General features: G+C 45.3%; 1 protein-coding gene across 8 annotated transcripts in view; it reads left to right on the forward strand.

The window, feature by feature from the left end:
* The window catches only part of CDH18 (cadherin 18), a 1,028,199-nt gene that overhangs the window by 616,579 nt on the left and 388,176 nt on the right, over positions 1–23,444 (forward strand). For 6 of the 8 annotated variants that reach the window (XM_074987814.1, XM_074987813.1, XM_074987811.1 and 3 more), the window contains 2 exons: positions 17,708–17,778; positions 21,631–21,717. The exons of 1 other annotated variant lie outside the window; for it this stretch is intronic. The gene's annotated coding sequence lies outside the window, so the exon portion shown is untranslated. The remainder of the gene's footprint in view (positions 1–17,707; positions 17,779–21,630; positions 21,718–23,444) is intronic. One more of the 8 variants, XM_074987812.1, reaches the window with a different exon arrangement.

Genomic DNA, 23,444 nt, shown 5'->3' on the forward strand with positions numbered 1-23,444 from the left:
CAAGTTTATTCATATATCTTGTATGGTATGCCAGTTTTCTTCTTTACTGACACTATTACCCAACTGTGGCTGGGTGTACGCTTGCCATGCAAAATCGAACGATCAGGTTCGATCTTCCATGGTGCCATTTTGCGCATGCATGAAACAGCATGTTCCAGGGTCAGTGTTGACCCTGGAACTCTTTGTGAGCCACAAGGATTAAAGATGCAGATGGGAGGATAGCTCCTGTCAGCATTATGCAGTGAGGACAGGGGTGAATATTGATTGCTACAAATCGATTTTTGGCATGCAATTGGCATAGTAAAAACTGCCTAGCAGCCATTGATATTCAAGGTAAATGTAGACCCAGCCTATGTGTCTTCCTTCTTTTATTAGCACACCCTTTCTCTCCGTACCAAGATTCATTAATAAAAAGTGTTAAATAACGTCCCAAGACTGATTCCGGAAGAACTCAGTTAGTAATATCCCTCCAGCAAGGCAATTCACTTTTGACTGTGACCCCTTGTAATCTCCCCTCTAATCAGATCCTTTAACAGTTTTCAATTCTCATATTAGTTCCCATCTTCTCCAGTTTAACTGACAGATATTCATGTGAGTCTGTATTAAATGCCTTACTGAAATCCAGATGGATTAGATCTATTGCATTTATTTTTGTTTAAGTCATCAGAGGCATAACACTGTATTTTTGCAGCCAAAGGAATTATACATCCAAGGCTAAGGACTAAAACCAGCCATTATTCTATGTTGAACTGGTGGGTGGACTATTGTTGTGGAAAATCTGCACCCTCCAATGAAGTGGTTGTAGGTCAGCGAAGCCCCCAGACAGAACATTGGCTGTGGAAGAGACTGTTGGGCGGTGAGCTTTTGTGGGGCAGACAAAATGCAGCAATAAATACCCACATAATTACTCTTTATTGTCATACCAGGAGCTGGCTCTAAGTCATTCTATAAGTGTAGTTGGGATTATGTTTTCTCATATGCATTACTTTGTATTTATCTACAGGAGAATTCACCTGCTCTTTTATTTTGTTTTTTAATAGAAAATACTTCCCACTTACACTAGCTCTGCTGTTTTATGTATTATAATACTTAGCATTGTAGATTGCACTTTTAAACTTTGCCATCATTTTTACAAACATTTTGCAGATTGAATCTCTCTCCACTGGCACGCTCTCGTCCAGAAATATCCCTCGTCTGGTGGGATCACAGATGTTGGGCCAGAGAGTGCATGCAAGAGAGAGTTCCAGTTGCTTGAGGAGCCCTGCTGGTGGCAGGCAGACCTGCTGGCTGTCAGCTCTGGTGAGGTCCAGTGGCAGCCCCACTATGCGGAGGTACCACCAGGAGACCCACGGCAGGGAGCCCAGATAGGGCACAGAGCTCTGCCAACAGCTCCATGGCAATTGGGAGCCCAGCCAGGGCTGGCAAGCCTGGCAACCCAAGATGGGGATCCTGGCAGGAGTGGAATCCTCCCCTCCCTGTGGGTACCCTGGGGGCAGGCAACCTGCAGTGGCCAGAGGGCAGCCCAACCAGTAGGCTGGCAGCTGTCCCACCAGGGCAGCCAGGAAGCCTGACCTCCCCTTGTCCAGCAAATCCCCTCTTATGGAACAACTCAGGGAGGTACAACTTATATAATTATTTCTCGAGATGGCCAGAAAATAGAATTTTTTCCCAGTGTGCATTTTCCTAGACAAAATCAATTCTCAGATATTTCTACTGTGGAAAAAGTACCTGCCATACCACATTTTCTTTTTTTCAAGTTTTGTCAGTTGGAAAACACTAAAACTGCTGAAAGTGTTACTGTCAGAGGAGAAAAAAAGGAATATACTTTTAAGTGTTAACAAAAACGACTGGGAGGAAGGTTAAAAATAAAAAGGTAAAAGTGAGAGAAAATAACACTTAAAACAAAAGTGTTACTTGCTCTCACTTCCCACTGTTTGAAATTTTTATCTCACGTTTTTTCCTTAGGAAGTGAAACTTAAAAAAATGAGGGGGGCGCTGTTTAAAAAATTCATAAGCTTTGCAAAAATAAAACATTTCAGAGGCGTTACTTCAGTTTTTTTTTATTTTAAAATGATGAAACCTTTCAGACGAATATCAGAGAGATAGCCACAAGACTTCTTGTTGTTCTTGCAGATGAAAAATACTTTTCTATGAAATATTGTCATCCTGTTCTAATTATTTCTGTATTATAATATAAAGATTCAAACATAACATGAGGATTAAGTAAATACACTTCTTGCTGAAAAAGATTTAGACCAGAGACTAGGACATACCGTATAATGAAGGTAACTGTACTTTTGCAAAACCTGCTTGGTCTTACAATCAACTCAAACAGAATTCCTCCACTAATCATAATGCTTGGTAGGAAAAACATGAAACCATTTTTTTAAATGAGATAGTGTGTGTTTCATCATAGTGACATAGTGTGTGTTTCATCATGTTCTAAACTCTGCTACCACATCATTGCACTTTATCTGTGTAAGGGTCTTGATTTGGCTCTGCAAGCTACTGACACAGCTATTATTCTCACTGACATATTGTTCCTTGCCATATGCGGAAAAAAACTGCTTTCATGGGTGTAATAAATCAGCAAATTAGCTCAGTATATTCTATATTAGTGATTCACTTGTCATATTATCAGTATTAGCATTTCACTGAGATTTGTATTCCAAGCTCAGAAAGTGCCTTTGTGAACATCTAGTCTTATAACCAAACTCCAGATGAGAAGTGAGAGCCTGGTAAGTTGGGGGTTTCTGATAGAAGGTTTCTATATATGTACTGCACCAGCAGGGGAGATGTGTTGTAGTTCAGGGGTGTCCACGAGGCTTTAAATGATGAGCTTTGAGAATGACAGTGTTGAGAAGAAACAACAAAATTCAAGTTAATTGAAAATGTGCTGGCTGAGCCCTGCTTTTAAGATGAAATGTTGTGGCCTTTTGATCACCTTCCCACTACTTCTACCACCCAAGGAATGTTGTTTCTGCTGCAGCTGGCCTGCAGCTCAATTCTGTCTGGCTGCCTGCTGTATCGTACAGAAAAGAGAGAGTAATTCCAACTACACTGTAGTCTGCTGTGCTACTGGGTTATGTTTGCCCTGCAGTTAGGAGTGAGGCTCCCAGCTTGGTTAGACAGGCTTCTGTTAGGGAAGCTCCACAAGTAAGCATGCCAAAAAAAAAAAAAATAGATGTCATGGCTTGGACTGGTCACCCAAGCTCCAGCCCACTCTGCTCTTTGGATCCTATGTTTACCCCTGTATCCACACACCACCTAGGGCAGATGAGCAGAGAGGAAAATAAAAGATAAGACTCAATAACCGATTATGGCCCTAGAGCTGGCTCACAAATGGAAATCCCTTCCTACCAAATAAATAAACAAGTTTTGGGGTTATTTTCCCATCCCAAATTTGTCAAAAAATCTAAAATCACATACCTGTCTTTATGGTATGGGATTTCCAGAAAGAAAAAGAAACATAGCAGGAGGGAGAAAAAAACACTTTTTTTTTTTTTAAGCTTGATGGCTGCCGGTTGGATGGGTGAGCAGATTAGTGAGTTGCCTAGTTCACTGGTTGGCCATTGTCCTAGGCTGCCTGGGAAAGCAGGCAGCCAGGCAGATTGGCAAGCCTGGAGTTAGCAGTCTGTGGTGCTGGCTAGCCAGTCAGTGAGCCAAATCCTGTGACCCTCAATGCTTGGAGAATCCCATCTACTCTGGGCCCAGCTGGCAGTCTGCTGGAGAGCCTAGGAGCCATGTGAAGGGAACTGGTTACTCCTCCTCTAGTACTGCCTGAGAGGTACTACTAGAGCAGAGCAGATAATCTTCCCCATAGCCCTTATTGATGGTGGCCATTTGGTTCCTTTTGCCTTCCTGCTGAAAAATATAGCATCCCAGATAATCTACTGCTTTCTAGCATATTAATTATGTTCACTTTCTTTTATTTAAAGTGACCAAATACTTGCTTGAAAGTGTTTGACAAGTAGCACTTTTCTTCTGCCATTTTTCTCTGCCATCCTCAGATATAAGATAAAATGGGCAATTTGATTTTTAAATGCCTGATCTAGTGTAAGAAAAGCAAAAATCTTCTTTGGCCATTTATGTGCTTACCCCAAGAACAGGGAACATGATCGTTTTTTGTGCTAAAGCAGCATAAACCATGAGGAATTCCCTCAGAATTAGTGGAAGGTCACCAATATAAAACTATTGTGAGCGCAGAATAAGCACAAATTTGTCATCTTCTAGCAATGTTGCTGAAGAGATTTGAAGAACTGGCTTGAATTGTCCTTCACAGAAGACATCTGTGCAGTATGTATGTTCACCAGTTCATATACTTTATGTTTCTCTTCAGCTCTCTTTTTACCCTTTATCTTTTGCAAAATAGATGCTAAGTTGAGATGCATGATTATTATCAAAATCATGTTAATCTTGTCCAAAAGACAGCAGTACCTTTCTTTACACATGCCTTATCAATGTAAATGTTAGTTAGTTAAAGCCTATTATTCCCGCTGGCATGTAGGGCAGCAACAAAGGTCCTCCACTTCTCTCTCTCTTCCTCCATTTTCTCCAATGTGTCTCAGTTGTAGTTAATTCTCTTCATGTCTGCCTCAACAGCATGCCACCATGTTGTCTTGGGCCTTCCACAGTTCCATTGTCCTTCAGGTGTCCAGTGAAGTGCTATATTTACTATGGCATCTGCCTCCCTTCTCATCATGTGCCCTACCTATCTCCAGTGGTCATGTTCTCCTGGTGACATTGCAGGGGCAGGTCATGGTTGGAGATTGTCTTCGGCCAAAAGATGCAAAGTGTCTTGCGAAAACTAGTGGTGTGGAAGGATGAGAGCTTGGCATGGTCATACTCTGTCATCCAACAGCATGCTGAGCTGTACAGTAGTGTTGATACAACACAGCTCTGGTACAGTTTAAGCTTGGTGTGGACACTGTACTGTGTAGATCGCCATACCTTTGTTCATACTTCTGAGGACATTTATGGCCTTGCTAAGTCTGCTATGGATGTCGTTCTTGGCGCCTCCATCATGGCAGTTCCTGCTGCTTATGTATGTAAAGCTGTCTGTGCTGGGTAAGTCTGCATCACCTCTCTTGATTGGTGCTGGTGAATCTATGTTGACAGTCATAATCTCTGGTTTTTGTAGTTAATGCTTGGTCTAACCTGGCATCCAAAGGTGCAAAGGCATTGTGTCTTTTCCTGCGTGTGTTGATGGGTACGGGAAAGCAATGCAAGGCTGTCTGCAAAGTCAAGGTCTTCCAGTGTGGAAAAAGGTGTCCATCTGATACCCCTTGAGGCATCTGCTGTTGTTCTCTCTATCACTCACTTGATCACCATGTTGAAGAGTAGTGCAGACGTGTCGCATCCCTGTCTCACCCCAGTCTGGACTTCGAAAGACAGATTGCAGTATCCCAAGCTGCATGAGAAGTTGGCGTAAAAAGTCTTGATGAGCTGGACTGTTTGCAGAGGTATTCTGTAGGCTCTCAGAATGCACCAAAGATTTCTCTGTGTATGCTGTCAAAAGCCTTCTCAAAGTCGACAAAATTTATGTACAACTGTCTCTGCCACCCTGTGCACTGTTCTATGATGTTTCTCAGGGAGAAAATCTGCTTTAAACATCCCTTTCCTTTGCGAAATCTGTCTTGTTCATTCTTCAGAGACTTGTTGACAGCATCTGAGATCTGCTGGATGATGACCTTGGCTAGGGTCTTACTGGGTATGAATAGAAGGGTGATCCCACACCAATTGTTGCAGCTGCTCCTTTTTTGAGAATCTTGATGATGACTCCTTTGGTCCAGTCGTTGGGTATCTGTTGTCCTGCCTAAATTGCTGTAAACAGCGGTTGGAGAATGGTGGCTGCAACTCTGCCTTAAACAACTCCATGTTCAGGTTGGCAAGTCGTGGAGCTTTGCTGTTTTTCAGGGATTTGATGGCTGCGCTGATTTCTTCTCTCTCTCTGGCGGATCAGTGTTAATATCAAGGTCCTCCTCAGCTTCCTGGTTGTCATCTTCATCTTCAGAAAGTGGTCTGTTCAGAACTTCTCTGGAATGTTCTGTCCAGTGTGCTTCCTGATCTTTCTTTGTTGTCAATAACTCCCCATGTTTATCCTTGATGGGGACATGTGTTCTACCATGATACTTGCCACAAACAAGCTTGGTAATCCTGTGTAAGTTTCCTTGCGCCCCTTGATTAGCTTCAGCTTCAGCTTTTGTTGCAAGGTTGTTCATGAAAACTCGTTTGTCTGCCCTCACTAGCTTCTTCACTTTTTAGTTTGCCTCTCTGTAATGCTGTTTGTATCTTTTTGTATTCTGGCTGATTTAGCATCTCCCAGTTTCTACTTTATGTCTCATCTCTCTTTGATGGCTTTCCATGAATCAGGCTTGATCCATTCCTTCCTCTTCTTGCCATCTTTGAAACCCAAACAAGCCTTGCCGCGCTTCATGTAGGCTGATGCAATCTGTTCCCATACCATGTTGATTTTATCTGTGATATTGGTAGGAGTATTTAATGTATAAAAGAATCCCAAAGAAATAATTTCTAATGATCAGTTTTTTGAGCAAATACTTACCAATTGAAAATTACTTGAGCATACAGTTTACAAGTAATCAAGATTAGTCAAAAACATTATTTCCAATACAAAAACATACAAAAGAAACATATGGGATATAAGGAATTATCATACATATTGGCCTTGCCTAGTGAGAACTTCCTATGTCAAATAATGTGAACAATTTGTCCATTGGTCTAGCTTAATCATTTTACCCACTTCAAAAACTGAGGCAATTTTTGAGTGTACTGTAGCTGTAGTCAGGCGTCTCTATGAGAAAGGTGCTCAGATGTCCAATCTGTCCACATGTTAACAAAGCATTGACTGTTGTCCTTGGCCTTTAGCCTTACACCAAGCCTCTCATTACTACAGCAGCATCTGTTAACAAATGTACAGACACACTATGAAATTGTTTAGGACAGAACCCAAACAATATCATATCCAAGCAAAACTTCACATTGTAATTAACTGGGGACATAGGAGCTGCGTCTACACGTGCACGCTACTTCGAAGTAGCGGCACCAACTTCGAAATAGCGCCCGTCGCATCTACACGCGTCGGGCGCTATTTCGAAGTTAACTTCGACGTTAGGCGGCGAGACGTCGAAGTCGCTAACCTCATGAGGAGATAGGAATAGCGCCCTACTTCGACGTTCAACGTCGAAGTAGGGACCGTGTAGACGATCTGCGTCATGCAACGTCGAAATTGCTGGGTCCTCCATGGCGGCCATCAGCTGGGGGGTTGAGAGATGCTCTCTGTCCAGCCCCTGCGGGGCTCTGTGGTCACCGTGGGCAGCAGCCCTTAGCCCAGGGCTTCTGGCTGCTTCTGCGGCAGCTGGGGATCTATGCTGCAGGCACAGGGTCTGCAACCAGTTGTCAGCTCTGTGTATCTTGTGTTGTTTAGTGCAACTGTGTCTGGGAGGGGCCCTTTAAGGGAGCGGCTTGCTGTTGAGTCCGCCCTGTGACCCTGTCTGCAGCTGTGCCTGGCATCCCTATTTCGATGTATGCTACTTTGACGTGTAGACGTTCCCTCGCTGCGCCTATTTCGATGTTGGGCTGAGCAACGTCGAAGTTGAACATCGACGTTGCTGGCCCTGGAGGACGTGTAGACGTTATTCATCGAAATAGACTATTTCAATGTCGGAACATCGAAATAAGCTATTTCGATGTTGGCTGCACGTGTAGACGTAGCCAGGGATGGATAATGTCCTGACTTTGCAAAAATTGCTATGGGATGCTTACATTTCCCAAGTAGAATAACTGGGTCTCTAGTAAAGACAACTTCTGTTTTAAATCACATCTAAAATACACCTTTTCAATAGCACAGTGCCCACAATAGCAATTACTCAATTACTTCAGGTCATAGTAGTATAGTATAAGCAATACTACTTCCTGCAGGTCTTGGGCTTCCCATAGAGAGATAGCCAAGAGAATTAACAAAATCACTTATTGAGATGATATAGCTGGAGTATTTTAAGTTGTAAATGTTGGGAATTTTCTGTAGGATGAGTTATACACCATTGTAATGCACTGCTGTTTTCCCACCGCAGTTAACCACATACATTTATACTGGGATTGTGAGGCAACTTCCCCAAAACAAACTGAGTCAGAGGTAGTATTTATGGTGAACAAAAAGAGTACTTTAGTCACAGAAGTACACAAAAGGGAAGTTATAGTTCCCTGATATAAGGGTGAGGAATTTGAAGACCACTGTTGCCAGTAACATTACTTTTCCCTTAATTATACAGCCTGAAAACATTTTTACCATAATTTGTGTAGCAATAAGTTGCCTCTGGTTGCCCTAACAGCTCAATGGGAAAACAGACCATAAGTCTTAGATCTTGCCTACCATTTCGAGAAGCAATAACAAGAATAAAAGTAATAAACACAATATTAATAACTTTTTTCAGTGTAAGTTTGTTGAGTTCTTTAAAAAATATATGCTGTTTCTTTTCTCTTCCAAAGATTTCCATAGCCTGATGCTAAGCAAAACAGAATTATTCCAGCTGTGATATTATACCCAGAAGGGAGAACAGTTTATTTTTTTAAGCGTCTACTATTGTACTCATTTCCCTTCCTCTTTTTGATGATGGTGATACTACATCTTGTTCAAGGAAGTGTAAAACTATACTCTATGTGCCTGTTTCTTCTCAACAATGACCTCCACCAGGACTCACCCCACAAATGAAATGTTCCAGGAGGAGTTTGCATGTATCATTGTAAATTAGCTACTGTAGATGACTGTGAACTCCCGTTATATTTTGATTCTTGGTAAAGTGATTCAAATTTCAGAAAAGTCCAGGCGAAACACAATTTTATCCTGTGTTGCGTGGAAAGAAGAGGTTTTCTTTTGTGGTTCTTTTAACAGGTGTTCTGTGTTATTTAGTGCAGAACTGATGGAAGTATAAGGCTGCAGGACTATCAATGCACTGTAGAGGGAACTATCCATATCTCATTTTAAAATGCAGGAAGGTTTTTATTTCTTTTAATATGTGTTTTTCTAGATGACAAATATAGTGCTTCACCTTCACATTCAATCTCTCATGATAGTATCCATAGGCAATCAACTCAACAGTTTCCATGTTTGGAAAGTGTCATTAAAATGAACCCTTTAAAGTTCATGCCAAATGTGCTCCATGATTTTTTCTTCAGTTTGCACTTTTTCTTACGTGTTTAATACTCTTTTCTCTCTTTTTAGTGGTTGTCTGGGTTGAATTATCAAGGGAGTGTGTTTCAATGCTGTGCTCCTTAGCTCACTACTACTCCTTACTATTACTCCTTACTATTCCATGAGCATGGTTTTGGGGAGCTAAGGTTAGGGGAGGGGAAACTGCTTTTCTGTTTGGTGCTGCGATTGGTTGTTCTATCCCAGGAGGCAGGCAAGTGGTACAGTGGTCAAATATGCCAGAGGCTGGAGCTTCTCCATCCCAAGACTGGGCTCTAGCACAGCTAAAATCTAACCATCTTGGAAAAGATCATGAGAGTTGGTAATGCAGGTATTGATAAACAAAACAGACTGCACAGAGAACTGAAAATGGAGCTACTGTAGATGTAAGAATGTAAGGAATTATGTTTCAGTTTGGTGACATCCCTAAAGTACGGTAAATGTGGAGTAACTAAGTCTCATTTGCATCTCCTTTTTAAATAAATAAACAGTATCTGTTGTTTCATGTATGTAGCTTACTAGGAACTGTATATGCTTCTTCATACAAGGTTAGTAAACGTGTGACTCACACGAATGTTAGTAGAAGTCAGCTGAACTGTTTCCTGACTTCAGTCATCTGACTTTGGTCTGGATTACTAACCCTGTCATATGACTGAGGTCAAGCTCACTGGCTTCAGTGCGTACTATACCCTCAGGGCAAGTTAGATAATCAGCAGTTGTCACATATGTATTTCAGAAAGTCAGTGTTCTCCTGCATTTGCATTTTCATCAGCAAAAGGGGGACTGTCTTGTGCACGACCATGATGTGTTTACTCGAAACCTGCAGTTCTGGAGCGGTCTCAGTCAACACCACCCCTGCCAGGAACTGTGTGACAGGAGAATAATACGATAGGACTAGCTTACAGAGCCAAACAGAGATACCACAGCTGACATCACTGTCAATGAGGGCGGAGGGGGAAACTCCCCTGCAGAAGACATAGCTTCTGCTTTTCTGTCGGGGTGCATCTACACTAGCTCCATTTTCCAAAATCAATTTCGAAAGGGGGCCCAATTTCAAAAGACACCATGGAGCGTCCACATGTATAATGGCCTCTTTCAAAACTGTTCTCAGTGAAAAGGGGTGTGCGTTTCAAAATCATTCTTCCTATCCGATTTCAGGAAGATCAGCCCCTTTTGAAACTGATTTTCGAGATACAGCATGTCTAGAGGCTCCAGGGCCACTCTTTTGAAATAGTGGGTCCTCTATGGCGGCAGCTGCTGGGTGCACAGAGACAGTCTTGCAAGTGTCAGCAGGCTCTATGGTCTCCAGGGCTAGCCACTTAAAGCTGCAAGGACCCGGACACCCTGTGAAGGAATCTGAGAGTGTGTCCAGAGCCTCAGGAGCACAAGCTCTGACAGGCCCACCCTCTAGCAGCCTGCAGTGAGTCAGTATGGCCTTGTAGTGAGTCAGTATGGCCTCCTGCTGACTCAGAGGCCGAGGGGGCTGCGCAGGGGCCCTGGTGGGCGGGCCCGGAACCAGAACACCAGAGGCCCGCCCCTCAGAGGGCGGGGCCCAGGGCTAGAAGGGCCAAGGGCAGGGCTCGGGACACATTAAAGCCTGGGCCTCCTGGCGGGGAGGACGCGCCTGCACGAGCTCCCCGGCGCCAAGGGCGGAGGGCCTGTCGCCACCTGGCCGGGCCGGAGGAGCAAGCCCCCAGCAGCTCTGAACAGCCCCGGATCCAGATGCCCCAGGGGGACTACCTGGACTTCCCAGACCTGCCAGGACCCTCACGCCAGTGGAGACCTGCCGCCTTGGAAGAAGCCCCAGGAGCAGCCTGCCCCAGAGTCCCGGCGGATCCCTGCAGCCCTCAGGCCCAGGATCGCCTCGGGTCCACCGTGCTACCGCCGCCCGACTATCCCAATGACATTGATATGAGCGACTGGCCGGAGCCCCCGAAGGTGGACGATTTGGAGGAGACCGACCCCGCGGGACCCCCTGACCAGATGGACTGGGACCTTCCACCTGTGGAGGTCGAGGTAGGAAGTGGGCCGGGGAACGACGCTCCAGAACCCATGGCAGTGTGTTGCAGCCTGGATCCCCACTGCCGTGGTCATGTGTGAGCGACCCCCAGGGCCCCGGGCCGGGTCGCAGTGGAGTGGGAGGGCCTGCGACCCCCTCCTTGACAGGGCCAGCCCATGCTGGGCCTGTGCTCAAACCTTTGTGCTGTTGCCCCATCCCAAACTGAGGGCTGGGGCCTGTGCTCAAACCCTTGTGTTGCTGCCCCGCCCTGGACTGAGGGCTGGGCCGGGATTTTGTTGCAACTGTGAACTGCTGCCCGCCCTGAATTGAGGGCTGGGCCTGTACTGTACTACTATTGTCAACTGCTGCCCGCCCTGAACTGAGGGCTGGGCCTGTACTGTATTGTAATGGTGAATGGCTGACTGCCCCGAACTGAGTGCGGGGCTGGTGTTATACCCTTTTTTTTTGGGTGCCGCCTGCCCTAGGCCAAGGGCTGGTCGTCTCAGGACTCTTACACAGCCCCAAACCTGCACAACAGCCTAACAGCCAGGTGGTGAGCCCCCGACCACACATACTCCCGGGACACCCAAGAGGCCCCCTCCGCCCAGCCTGAGGGTTGTCGGAGGTGAGTCAGGCCCAGAAGAGAAGGGACCCCTCCAGGACAGAGGCCAAGATCAGAGACATCCTCAGTCTGTGGGCCAATGAAGACATGCTCCTGCCCAGCACTGAGTGGTCCCAGAATGGTGTGGCCTTTGATGGGCTGTTGCCGGGGCTGTGGAAGAAGGGCCACCCCCAGCACACAGCCGATCAAGTGCACTCAAAAGTCAAGGAGCTCAGGCAAACCTACAGCTGGGCCAGGGATGCCTGCAGAAGATTGGAAGTGGAGGCTGCCTGGAGGTGCACACACTGTTGGGAGCTACACCAGCTCCTCAGCCCGAAAGACGCTCCTGACTTGGTGGCCATGATAGGCACCGCCGGCCCCGAGACAGACCCCAAAGCCAAGTCACAGGACCAGCCAGGGCCATCGGGCTGGAAAAAGGCAGAGGATCCAGGGAGCACCTTGGAGGATGAAGACCCCCCATGACCGTCATCACCTCTGTCTCCTCCAGCGAGTCCTCTTGAGGCAGGTGTCCCTGGATCTGTTCTCTGGAGCCCCAGGTAGGTACCAGGTGGATCAGGCAGCCCGGGCTGGGGGAAGCACCCCATCCTGCATCCCCCAGTTGCTTCCCAGACCCAGGTGTGGCAGCACAGAGCACATGTGCCTATGGACAGCACCACGACCCTCCCGACTGGGAAGGAAGGTGGGGGCCGGACTGCAGCTAGTGGGCGCCCCATGGATGCGGCATGGGAATCCCCAGCAGGTTTGGGCGAGCGGATGCTGTGATGGGGGTGGCTGATGGGGCCTGGGCAGGGATTCTGGGGCCAGGTGGCAGCACTGATGGATGACCTCTCTCTCACTTGTGTCTCTGCAGCATCATCCTCCGAGGGCCAGGCCAGTCCCATCCCGGGTGCCAGCACTCCAGCCCCACCATCCGACGGAGATGGGGAACTCCCATCCCCACTGCCCAGACTTTTGCCCACCCAACCTTGGAGGGCCCACCGCTACCACCATTATGACCTGAAGGAGGCCACAGTGGCACACGCTGCTGCCATAAGAGAGCAGATGGCCATCCTCTGGGAGTAGCTCCTGATGGAGCAGGAGGACAGGGCCTGGCAGTGGGAGGTCTGAGGGAATAAGGCTGCAGCCCTCTGGTGCCTTGTTCCCCTGCTGCTCCTGTCTCCATCCCTGCCCCTCCCCCCCCCCCGTTCCCCACTTCCCCCAAAATGACCGTCCTTATCCTGGCCACCTTCTCCACAGCCACCCGGGCCAGGGTGAGCCTGCCCCCCCCCGTCACCCTCTGCCCCTCCAAACCACCCTGGCCCTCCTGCCAAGGCAGTGCCCCCAGGCCCTGCCCAGGCCTACCTCCCTGTCATCCCAGCCCCAACAGGGCCTGCACACCCCGGGCGGCAGGGGCCCTTGTGCCCACTGAAGGTCCTGCCCCTCCACCATGGAGGACTAGGTGCTCCCTTACCCATGGCTGCATCTCCAGTGGCATTTCCCCTCCATTGTACATAGTTCTCTGCCATTCGCCCCCATACCCAGCTCCCAGTTCAGACAACCTGACACCCGTTTGTTCAAGTGCAGTTTATGTACCTGTTCAGGGGTTAGTTCTCATTAAGTAAAGTGTCTCCTGTGCATACGGGGGCAGTGGTGCAGGGTGGGGTGAGTGGGGGGCTGTGGGGTGGGGGGAGTGGGGGCTGGAGGGTGCTGGGGAGGGTCAGTGAGGCTTCTGTTTGAAGGTCTCCTGGAGGGTCTCCTGGGCCCTAACCTCATCCCTGTGTGCCTGGTAGCACTGGGCCGTGTTCAGCTGCTCATACCCTGGGCCACTGTTTGCAGCCCACCCCTGCACAAAATGCTCATGCTTGATCCTGAAAATGTCATCCAAAGCACAACAGGCTGTGACCACCCCAGGGATATCAGGGAGGCTGATGTCCAGGTGCGCATTCAAGCAACGGAAGTGCCCCTTTAGGTGTCTGAAGGCCTGCTCCATGGTATTGCAGGCATGGATGAGGCAGTGATTAAAAGCTCCCTGACTGGCAGTGGTGTGTCCTGTACAGAAGCCCATCAGCCATGGCTGCAATAAGTATGCCCCATTGGCCACTATACAGGGTGGCTTTGTTGTGGCTGCCACAGGGAGCTCCTGGACAGGGATGTACGTGCCCTCCTCCATGTGGCGCTGCAGCCAGGAGTTCCACAGTATCTGGTTGTCATGGGATTGCCTGGACCAGACCACACAGATGTGGGTCAACTAGCCTCTGGCATCAACAAGGGCCTGTAGCACTACTGAGTGGTACACCTTGCAGTTCTTATAGCATCCTGCACTGTGGGCCGAGGCTGAGATTGCTATGTGGGTGCCATTGAGGGCACCAAAGCAGTTGGGGAACCCAATAACTGTGAATCCTGCCATGGCGTCATCCAGATCCCCGAGGCAGACAGCCCTTGGCAGGGTCACATGGCTGATCACCTGGACCATTTGTGTGAAGGAGGACGTTGACATGTGGGCCTGCATGGTGAGAAGCTTCGTGGCCCTCCATGCCCTTCATCTCCCCTGCAGAGCCCCCCAGTTCCCCTCCCCTGCAACGACTCCCAGCCCAGGTGCCCAGTCCTCCCTTCCTGCAGTGGGGTGGGGCTCCAGCATGGTTTACCTTGAGGAGGACAGCTCCAGCAGTGGCCTTGCCCACCCCAGATTGATGTGCCCCTGAATGGCGGCTATCCAGGGTGGGCATGTTCCACAGTGCAATCCCCACTCATTTCTCAACTGGAAGTGCGGGCCACAGGAGGGTGTTCACATACTGCAGGGTGGGTGTCAGCCAATGGCGCAGCTCCATGAACATCTGCCTTGATATTTGGGAATTCTGGAGCCACCTTTTGTCATCCCTCTGGCCCAGTACCACATGCTTCCACCAGGCCCTGCTGCTGGGGTGGCTGTGGAGGCACCAGAAGGGAAGGGGAATGGGGTGCAGCGGTTGCCCTGTGACAAGGGCCTGCAGGGTCCCAGTGGGGCATTGGGGTTGTGGGCCACAGGGCTTCCAGCATGGCCAAGATTACCATTGTTGTATGGGCCCTGGTGTCCGTGGAGGCATCAGCCTCAGGCAGCTGCTGGTGCTCCATCCGCTATGGCATTCCCTCAGAGCACAGTCCCTGCAGTGCTGTCTGCTGCTCTGGATATTTATGCATCTATAATACTGAGATACAGGTTAGACGTGCCCATATACAGACATGATCGCTGTTTTGAATGACACCAGGTATTACAAGGGAGTAGCAGAGATGAGTGTGCGGGGTGGGTGTTTTGGGAGGGGCCTTTTAAGGGGGCCACTGGCTGCAAGACCCACAAGGGCCTGTGTAGCATTTCCTGCCTTGTTCTTTTGAAAGGGCTCGTGTTGCTGCGTGGATGATCCCTTTTGAAAGACCAGGGGCCTCTTTCAAAATAGTGGACCAGTACGATGCTCTGCTTTGTGTGTGTGGCCACGTCCTTTCGATAGCCCTTATTTCAGTTTGGATTTTTGAAGTTCCACCTTTTGAGATTTGTGTGTAGTGTAGATACACTCTTAGGGTATGTCTGTACAGCAAACTTATTTCAGAATAACCATGCTTATATCAAAATGACTTTGCTAGCATCTACATAATGCGACCACGATTTCAAAATAATGGTTGGCTTATTTGAAAATAGGTAAACTTCCTTCCATGAGGAATAACGCCTATTTCAACTTATTTTGGAATAGCTATTTTAAAATAGGGACTGTGTACACAAGGAATAGAGCCTATTTCGAAATAAGCCATGGCACCTCCAATGGCTCTATTTAGATATGGGCTGTACTGTGTGTAAATGCTCTATTTCAAAATAGCTGAAAGCTAGTTTGAAATGTGTTTTGTGTGCAGCAGCATTATTTTGAAATAAGGTCTTTGGGAATATCTTGTTTTGAGATAAGGCTGCCATGTAGACATTCCCTCGGGGAGTACATCACTCTCTCAGGCTTGTCTTTATGTGGCCCTGAATTAGTCTAATTTACAATGAAGTTGACTGACGGGGATTTTGCAAACTAGATGGGCAAACTAGAAAAGGTACATTTTGGATTTGGCTTGTTTTTGATTAAAATCTGCACACAGAAGCTTGAGTTCTAATTGGGTTGTTACGTACTGTATCTTATGTTTTTTACTGTGTAGTCAGGGTCTCCTCTGCAAGTGACTTCTATTTCCAGTCATCCTGGAAATATGTTATTTTCATAATGTACTATTTTGATCCTTAGATTCCCAGCTGGTAACTTGAGGTAACATAGCATTCATTCATTCATGCCATGCTGATTAACTTAGGCGATCATGGTCCTCCACCACGTCTATTACTAGTATTCTGGAGCATCTCCGCAGTAGTGTCAATGCAACCATGAAGTGATACTATCCAATATTTTCTCATGTTGTCTACCTCATCCTCGCTTTCCATTATACTTTCCTGTTGTCGCTACATTTTCAAGTGCAGACTTTCTAATTACATGGCCTATAAATTTTGCCTGCCTTGTTCTTATCCTATTTAACAGTGTTCTTTTGCTGTTGGCTTCATTTAAGACAAACATCCTTTTGGTCATCCATGAGATAGATGCACAACATCCTTCTTAAGAACCTCATTTCTGTGGCTTCAACGTACCTCTCAACTTGTTTACTGATAGTCCATGATTCGCATCCATACATGAGGACTGCTTCTACATGACATCACAGTACTCTTTTCTTCATCTCCAGTGATAAAGATCAGTTTGTGAGAATGCATCTCATTTTCTGAAATGCTGCTTTTGCTTGAGTGGTTCTTCATTTCACTTCAGTTAACACCTACCATCAGATGTGATATAGGATCCTAAGTACTTGAAGTTAGTCCCTAGATGAAGAACTGTTCCATTTGCTAGTACCTCACATGTTGGCAGTACCTTCATCTTCGTAATAACCATTACTTCCGTCTTTGAGATGTTCAGCTTGAGTCCCTTGCGCTCACTGTCTTTATTGAGTAAGTTAACCACTTCCTGAAGATCTTTTTCACTTTCTGCTATTAAAACAGTATCATCTGCATACCTCAGGTTGTTGATGTTCCATCCTCCAATGTTTAATCCTGGCAGACCTTCTATTTTGCTCATTATTCTTCCGCTGTACAAGTTAAAGAGATCAGGTGAAAGAACACAACCTTGTCTCACTCCTCGTTTTATCTTCACATATCTACTAAGGATTTTTCCAACCCTGATGGCTGTTGTCTGTTCCCAGTAGGTGTTTTTAATTATTCTCAAATCCTTCCCATCTATATCCAGTTCTTCCAACAGCTTCATCATTTCTTCATGTTTTACTCTGTCAAAAAGTTTCTCATAGTCGATGAAGCACAAATATATGTCCTTTTGAACTTCCAGTGGCCGTTCGATAATGACCTTTAAATGTAGATTGCGTTATCCTTAGATTCTCAGCTGGTAACTTGAGGTGACATAGCATGGGGGGAATAAATTAGGGACAAAATTAAAAAATGTTAACTCAATACTTTGGAACATTCAGGATAGATCTTTAAAATATCATAGGAAAGGATGATGGGTCTGATTTCTTCTTTGCATAAATTGATTAGCCCATCACATTACATTTTCCTGGACAAATCTGAACTTTGCACACTAACAAAATACTTTTTTGCTAGATTTATATTCACATTATCGTTAGCTTGTAGCAGATAGGGGTTAATGGAGTCCACTGTCAACAGGGGGAAAATGGAATTTCCTTTCCATACTTAGTTGCATTTCTTTCTGTAGAGGAGCCTCAAGTTCAACAGTATTTGCACACAAATGTGTCAATATCATCTACGTGACTCTTAACTTCAGTTTAGGGCAAGAGATGAAAAACAGTCCTGTTTCCCTAATGTCTCATTTGTCTTCTCTCTTTTGTTCAGCCTTGCAGAAGCAGTACGATTGGCTTGGGAGACTGAGTGCAAGAAAGGAACCACACGGCTATCATTGGGCAGTAAGTGCCAGTATTTTCTTAGCCATCCACCAGCAAGTATGGCTTCTGTTTTTTGAGTGAATGGAAACAAGCAGAATGTTCAGAGTGATTGATTTGAAATGATTTTGATCATCTGCTCAGTACAGAAAGTGCTACTATGATTACAGTCACTTTATAAGATGCACATGTGTACAATCTAAACTGCTTCTGAACTGAATTGCTCAGGAAAATGTCAAAATATCAATTTGGAAGTAATCAAGAATCTGGACATAAACACTGTACAGAAATAGAGAGTAAATTATTGATATGTTTCAAATCAAGAAGTGTGTTAGAAAGTGTTCAGGTGAACTGATTCAGATATCAAGAAGTTTTAAATAGATACAGTTGAAAATCTCTGAAATTAGAGGGAACAGTGCAGGCCTGCACCAACAATGTATGCCCTCAGAAGCTAGAAATTCTTGGAATAAAGCCTTATCTGTCAGTCCTGTGTGCATGCTACTAAAATGCCACTGTTTTATATGCTAAATGACTGTCAGCTTTGTTTACAGTGTGCTTTGCTGCTAATTTACACTGTTTTTGGAATTATGCACACTTACATTTCCTTTGCTAAATGTAGGTGGTTTATATTTTCCCCTTCAGAAAATATCTCTGCAGCAGACACAACAATCTATACATATTAATCTTAAGGGGCATGGTGGACTAAATTTGCAAATAGCTCATAATGTGCTAAATTTGAGGGGCAATTGTGAACAAACACTGAGAATTTTTTGCAGCTGCATTAAGCCTATCAGGTGCTTTCAGAAATAGTGGAAAGATTTTTCGTGTGTAACTTTTCATACCTAAATTACCAACATGCAACTACCTGAACTAGCAATTACTTAAACTGAGTCAAAGGAGTTGTGTAATTTAAGGGGGTATTTATGCAATTAGAAGTAAAAATGTGAGCACTTTTCAGATGGAGGTTCATGGTAATTCCATCTGGTCTCAAGTTGCTCCTTCAAGTAATTAGGGGCTGGATTGTGACTTTCATTTACTCAGAAATGCAGATGCCTAGGAAGGAGTAAAGTCTGCCATGCTACTGTCCCTGTGACTCATGTAAGAGAATCTTTACTGCAGCTACTTCCCTCATCTGCAGGGAGCAACTGAAGAGGGAGCTGGGGATGTGGAGCAGTGGTGCCACCATGCCCACATCCTGGCTGGGTATACAGTGAGGGAGTAAGTAATCCCCATTATATGGTTGTAATAACTTATTTTCCTTCCTGTCCTCTTGGCCCCTCCCCAACACAAACCACAACACAAAGCCCCACGATGCCTTCAGTGGTCCCCACCCCATGCTAAGAGCTCCAGCCACCGCTTTCTAAATAAATCATTAATACTAGCTTAATATAGTAGGAGGAAGGGAAGAAAGGGACGGAGGGATAGATAGTGGCTACATCAAATGAATTACTAGGTTACATGGAGTGGTAAGAAAGATCTAATTTGCTTGAGTAACTATGAGAACCATCCACATGGCAGCAGGATAATCTGGTAACCCATATCACAATCAATAAAAAGGTCCCAGTCATGTTTTTCATGGAAGTTATTTGGAAAAGGGTAATCATGAAGGTACAGCTGCACTCTGTTCAGAATCAGTACCGATGTCATGAATTAAGGAGACAGAACCATAGAAATTCAAGAAAAGAATTGATGATAAAGCATTTAATTAAGTAGGGGTAAAGGGAAACCAAGAAGATGGGACTTGCAGCTTTTGGTTTGGAAGATCTTATATGGAAACCGAAGGCTCATTGACTTACTAGTGGGAAACAGTCTCATTCTTACATCACTGGGCAAAACCAGCCTAGTCCTTAAGGGACCAAAAATTATCTCCATCCTGTGATTTTTTTTTTTTTTGTGCCTTGTGTATAATGAGCAGGATAGTTATCCACATTGGGAAACAAACAACCCCCCAACCCCCAGTTGATACAAATTGAATCTCTCTGGTACTCTCTCATCTGTAATCTGGCATGATTTTTGTTAGCTGTATGACCATTTATCATGGTTATGGCCAAGTTTCCTGTGATCCCATAAAGTTTGTTTCCAGTCACAAAACCCACAAGCCGTTTCCTCTTCTGGACGAATAAAGTCAATAGAAGAGTAAAAATGAAATTTTAAACAATCAGTCTAATTGGGTCTAAATAGTGAAATGTCTTTCTGTCTAACAAAACATTAGGAAGACAGAAAACAAAATTGTGTGATTATCCACTTACATATTTCTTCTTAGAATGACAAGACGAATGAGCATCAAGATGATCTTAGATTGGGAGATTGTAGATTTGAATATTGATCAGTGGTATTTTGTTTATTTTCAATTAGTCTTCATGTGTTTGCCTGAGTATAGTATACTCAGAGAAGAGATATGGGCATTTTGAATAAGGTCTGAAAGAGAGTGATTATTTTTCATTTCTTCTTAAGGTGACACTAGTATTTTTCACGCCATGACAGAGATTTAACGACATGTATCTTGTCAGAAATCAGGACATGTTAAAATGATCCTTGATCCCATGACTTGAGTGGAGCTACATTTGTTTATACTAGCTGAGATCTAACCCAAAATATTTATGAGAACAAACTTGTTTGGTTACCCCTTTCTTATGTTGTCCTATTGTTTCAGTCATCAAATTATTTGCCAGGCCTATTGTAGTTCATAATTCCTGATTTATGGTTTATACCCACTTAAGAATGTGCATATTTCTTCTTTCTTTGGCTGCTTCTGCACTCAACCCCTCCTATTTGAGGTGGCATAGTAATGAGGCAATTTGAAGCAGGCTCAAGAGGCGCTAACGTGCATATTCAGCACCTCATTAGCATAATGGCTACCACGCAGATTTCAAAGTGCTGACTTCAAATTGCAGATTGAAAGTGTAGATGGGGGCAGCTTTGAAATAAGCACCCCACTTTGACATTCCCTTAATCCCATAAAACTAGCTCCCACAAAACTAGTTCAGTGTAAGGGAATGTTGGAGGGAGGTGCTTATTTCAAAGCTGCCCCATCTACACTGTCAGTCTGCAATTTGCAGTCTGCACTTTGAAATTTGCGTGGCAGCTGTTATGGTAATGAGGTGCTGACTATGCACCTTAGCGCCTCTCGAGTCTGCTTCAAATTGCCTCATTACCATGCCACCTCCGATGGAAGGGAGCAAGCATAGAAGCAGCCTTAATGAGGTAGGGGAAGAATATTTCAGCATGCCACTGAGTTGCTGGTGCAGCTTTATCCAGCAAGCAGTCCTGAACTTTTTGCTCTGATTCAAATATTTAATGTAAGTAGCTTCTTGTTACCATGGCCTTTTTTGCCAAAACAATTTTGGCAGCTGAAAAATAGGTATGGTAATTAAATGAATCCTTCAGAGGCTTCTCAAGGCTGGACAATGATAAAAATGAGAACATTTGTATTTATGAATGCTTTTAGGGAAAGTAATGCAAGGCAAGTGAAAGTCCACCTTATGAATGCTGCAGACAATAAACAGAAATGTAATAAATAAACCTACAAAAGTCTTTTGGTATTTTAAGTCATCCGCTATGAATATATGCGATTAGAAATGGAACCATGGGAAGAACTGAATTTAGCAGAGTTTGACTTGCATGTTTCCATTGAACAAGATTTTACTTACGTGCACAATATTTGAGCATTCTTTAGACATAAGAATTTTGACTGATGATGAAACTTGCATAGTATTTATGAAAGTGAGATGATTTTCATTCTTAAAAAATTAAAAATAAGTGTGGTCCAATCAACAGTATAATTTTAAGTGACTTGATAAATTACCCTAACATTTATATTTGGCATTGTCTCTCTTTCAAGTTGTTTTGTGTAAAGTCACGTTCTGATTTCCTCAGATCCCTCAAGCTAAGCAGAGCTATGCTGGGCTGGCCATTTCTGGGAGTCCTTAAGGAAATTCCTCTTCAGTGATACAGGAAGCAGAGGTATTGATCAAGCTTAGTCGTACTCTTCACTTTGTGTAATTACTGAACTAATACGAAAGATAAGCATGAGCCAAAGTTTTGTGCGGAGTGATTTAAGCCCCATGGAATCAAATCCTTAAAACATTCTGTGTTGCTGATAGGAGTAGTCATCAAAATGAAATTCATAGCCAAGCTCTAAACAGTAAAGCTATGTCTACACTGCAGTGATCTGTTGACAGAAGTTGGAAGATACCTTCTGACAAAACTCTGTTGACAGATTGCGGCCATACACAAATGCGGACCGTTCTGTCAATCCATTTTGTTGACAGAGCGGCCACATTGCCCACCCACACTCTAGACAGAACAGCCGACCAGAAGCTCAGCAGACAGGGCTGCTTGATGACCCAGAAGCCCTATCTGTTGACAGAGGGGCCCCCAGAACATCCATATGGCTTTTTTGTTGAGGGATTTTGTTGAGAAAGGTGTTCTGCCTTGTGGGGACAAGGCACAAATCTGTTGACAAAAGTGCCACATTTTGTCGAGTTACTGTAGACACGACACCTATTTAGTGTGGACACTGCAAGTTTTGTTGTCAAAACCAGGATTTTGTCGCCAAAACTCTCAAGTGTAGATGTAGCCCTAGTGATCAGTAACAATCTGATGCAATGTCACAAAAGAGTCCATTATTCTTCAAGTTTTTGCTCATATATATTCAAGTTAGGGTGTGTGTGTGTGTGCGCGCACGCGCGTGTGTGTGAGCACACCCATGCACAGCTGTCGGAATTTTTTCCCTAGCAAGTACTAGCCAGGTTGACTGGGGAGACCTCTAGAGTGGTGCCTACATGAAGCCTATGTGACCCAGCCAAGCCAGCAGCCCCTCAGTTCTCTTCTTACTGCCTGTGAGGCTGTTCTATTGTGTGGTGAAGTATCTGTTGCTATGCTACAGTTTCCTAGCTCTTTCTGTGCCAATAGCTGTAAATAGCTGTGTTTAGCATAACTGTTGTCTTGTCTGTTACTCTTCACTGGTCGTTTGGCAGGGAAGGCTTTCCTCTTTCTCCTCCCATTTTCTCTTTCTGGGGATTAAGGGTATGAAAAAAGATCCCTGGGTTTTAAGCAATATGGTGACTGCTTGAAGTCTATGCCAACAAGAGACCCTCATTATTCCTGCCTTGGTTGTTTGGGTGAAGCTCCTCAAACTGATAAGTGCCATGTCTGCAGTGGGTTTAAGCCCCAGACTCATAAGGAGCATAACTTTTGGCTCCGACCGCTCCTCATGGAGTCGACACTTCGACTGCCATGGCTCTGCACCACCAGCCTCAGTGCACAGCATGCCTTCCTTGGCTTTGGGCTTGGTACAGAGAAGGAGGTCTGTCCAAAACTGCTGACACGACACTGCTCCCATTCTCTGGTGCACACCTCCAAGGCACCCAAGTTGTTGGGACTGATTCCAATGACAGCAACATCATTGGTGTGGATGATCTCATGGCCCAAGATCCTGATGCCTCCACATCATGTGCACTGAGCCCTGTCCTCCTGGACTCACCCAGAGGTGAAGTGGTACCAGTTAGTCCTTTGTTGATTCCTGATACATACCATGTGGTCTGGGGACTCATACCAGTGGCTATCCAGGGGCAAGCCTTTGCTTCTGTCTGAGCCTCTTCAGGTGCCGTCACCTGACACCTTGGGCCTGCTCTGAGGATGAGCGTGGCTGTGTGAGGTATTGGCCTCTTCCTCTGTCTTCCTCAATG

Source organism: Carettochelys insculpta, chromosome 2 (genome assembly GCF_033958435.1).
Source record: "Carettochelys insculpta isolate YL-2023 chromosome 2, ASM3395843v1, whole genome shotgun sequence".
NCBI lineage: Eukaryota > Metazoa > Chordata > Testudines > Carettochelyidae > Carettochelys > Carettochelys insculpta.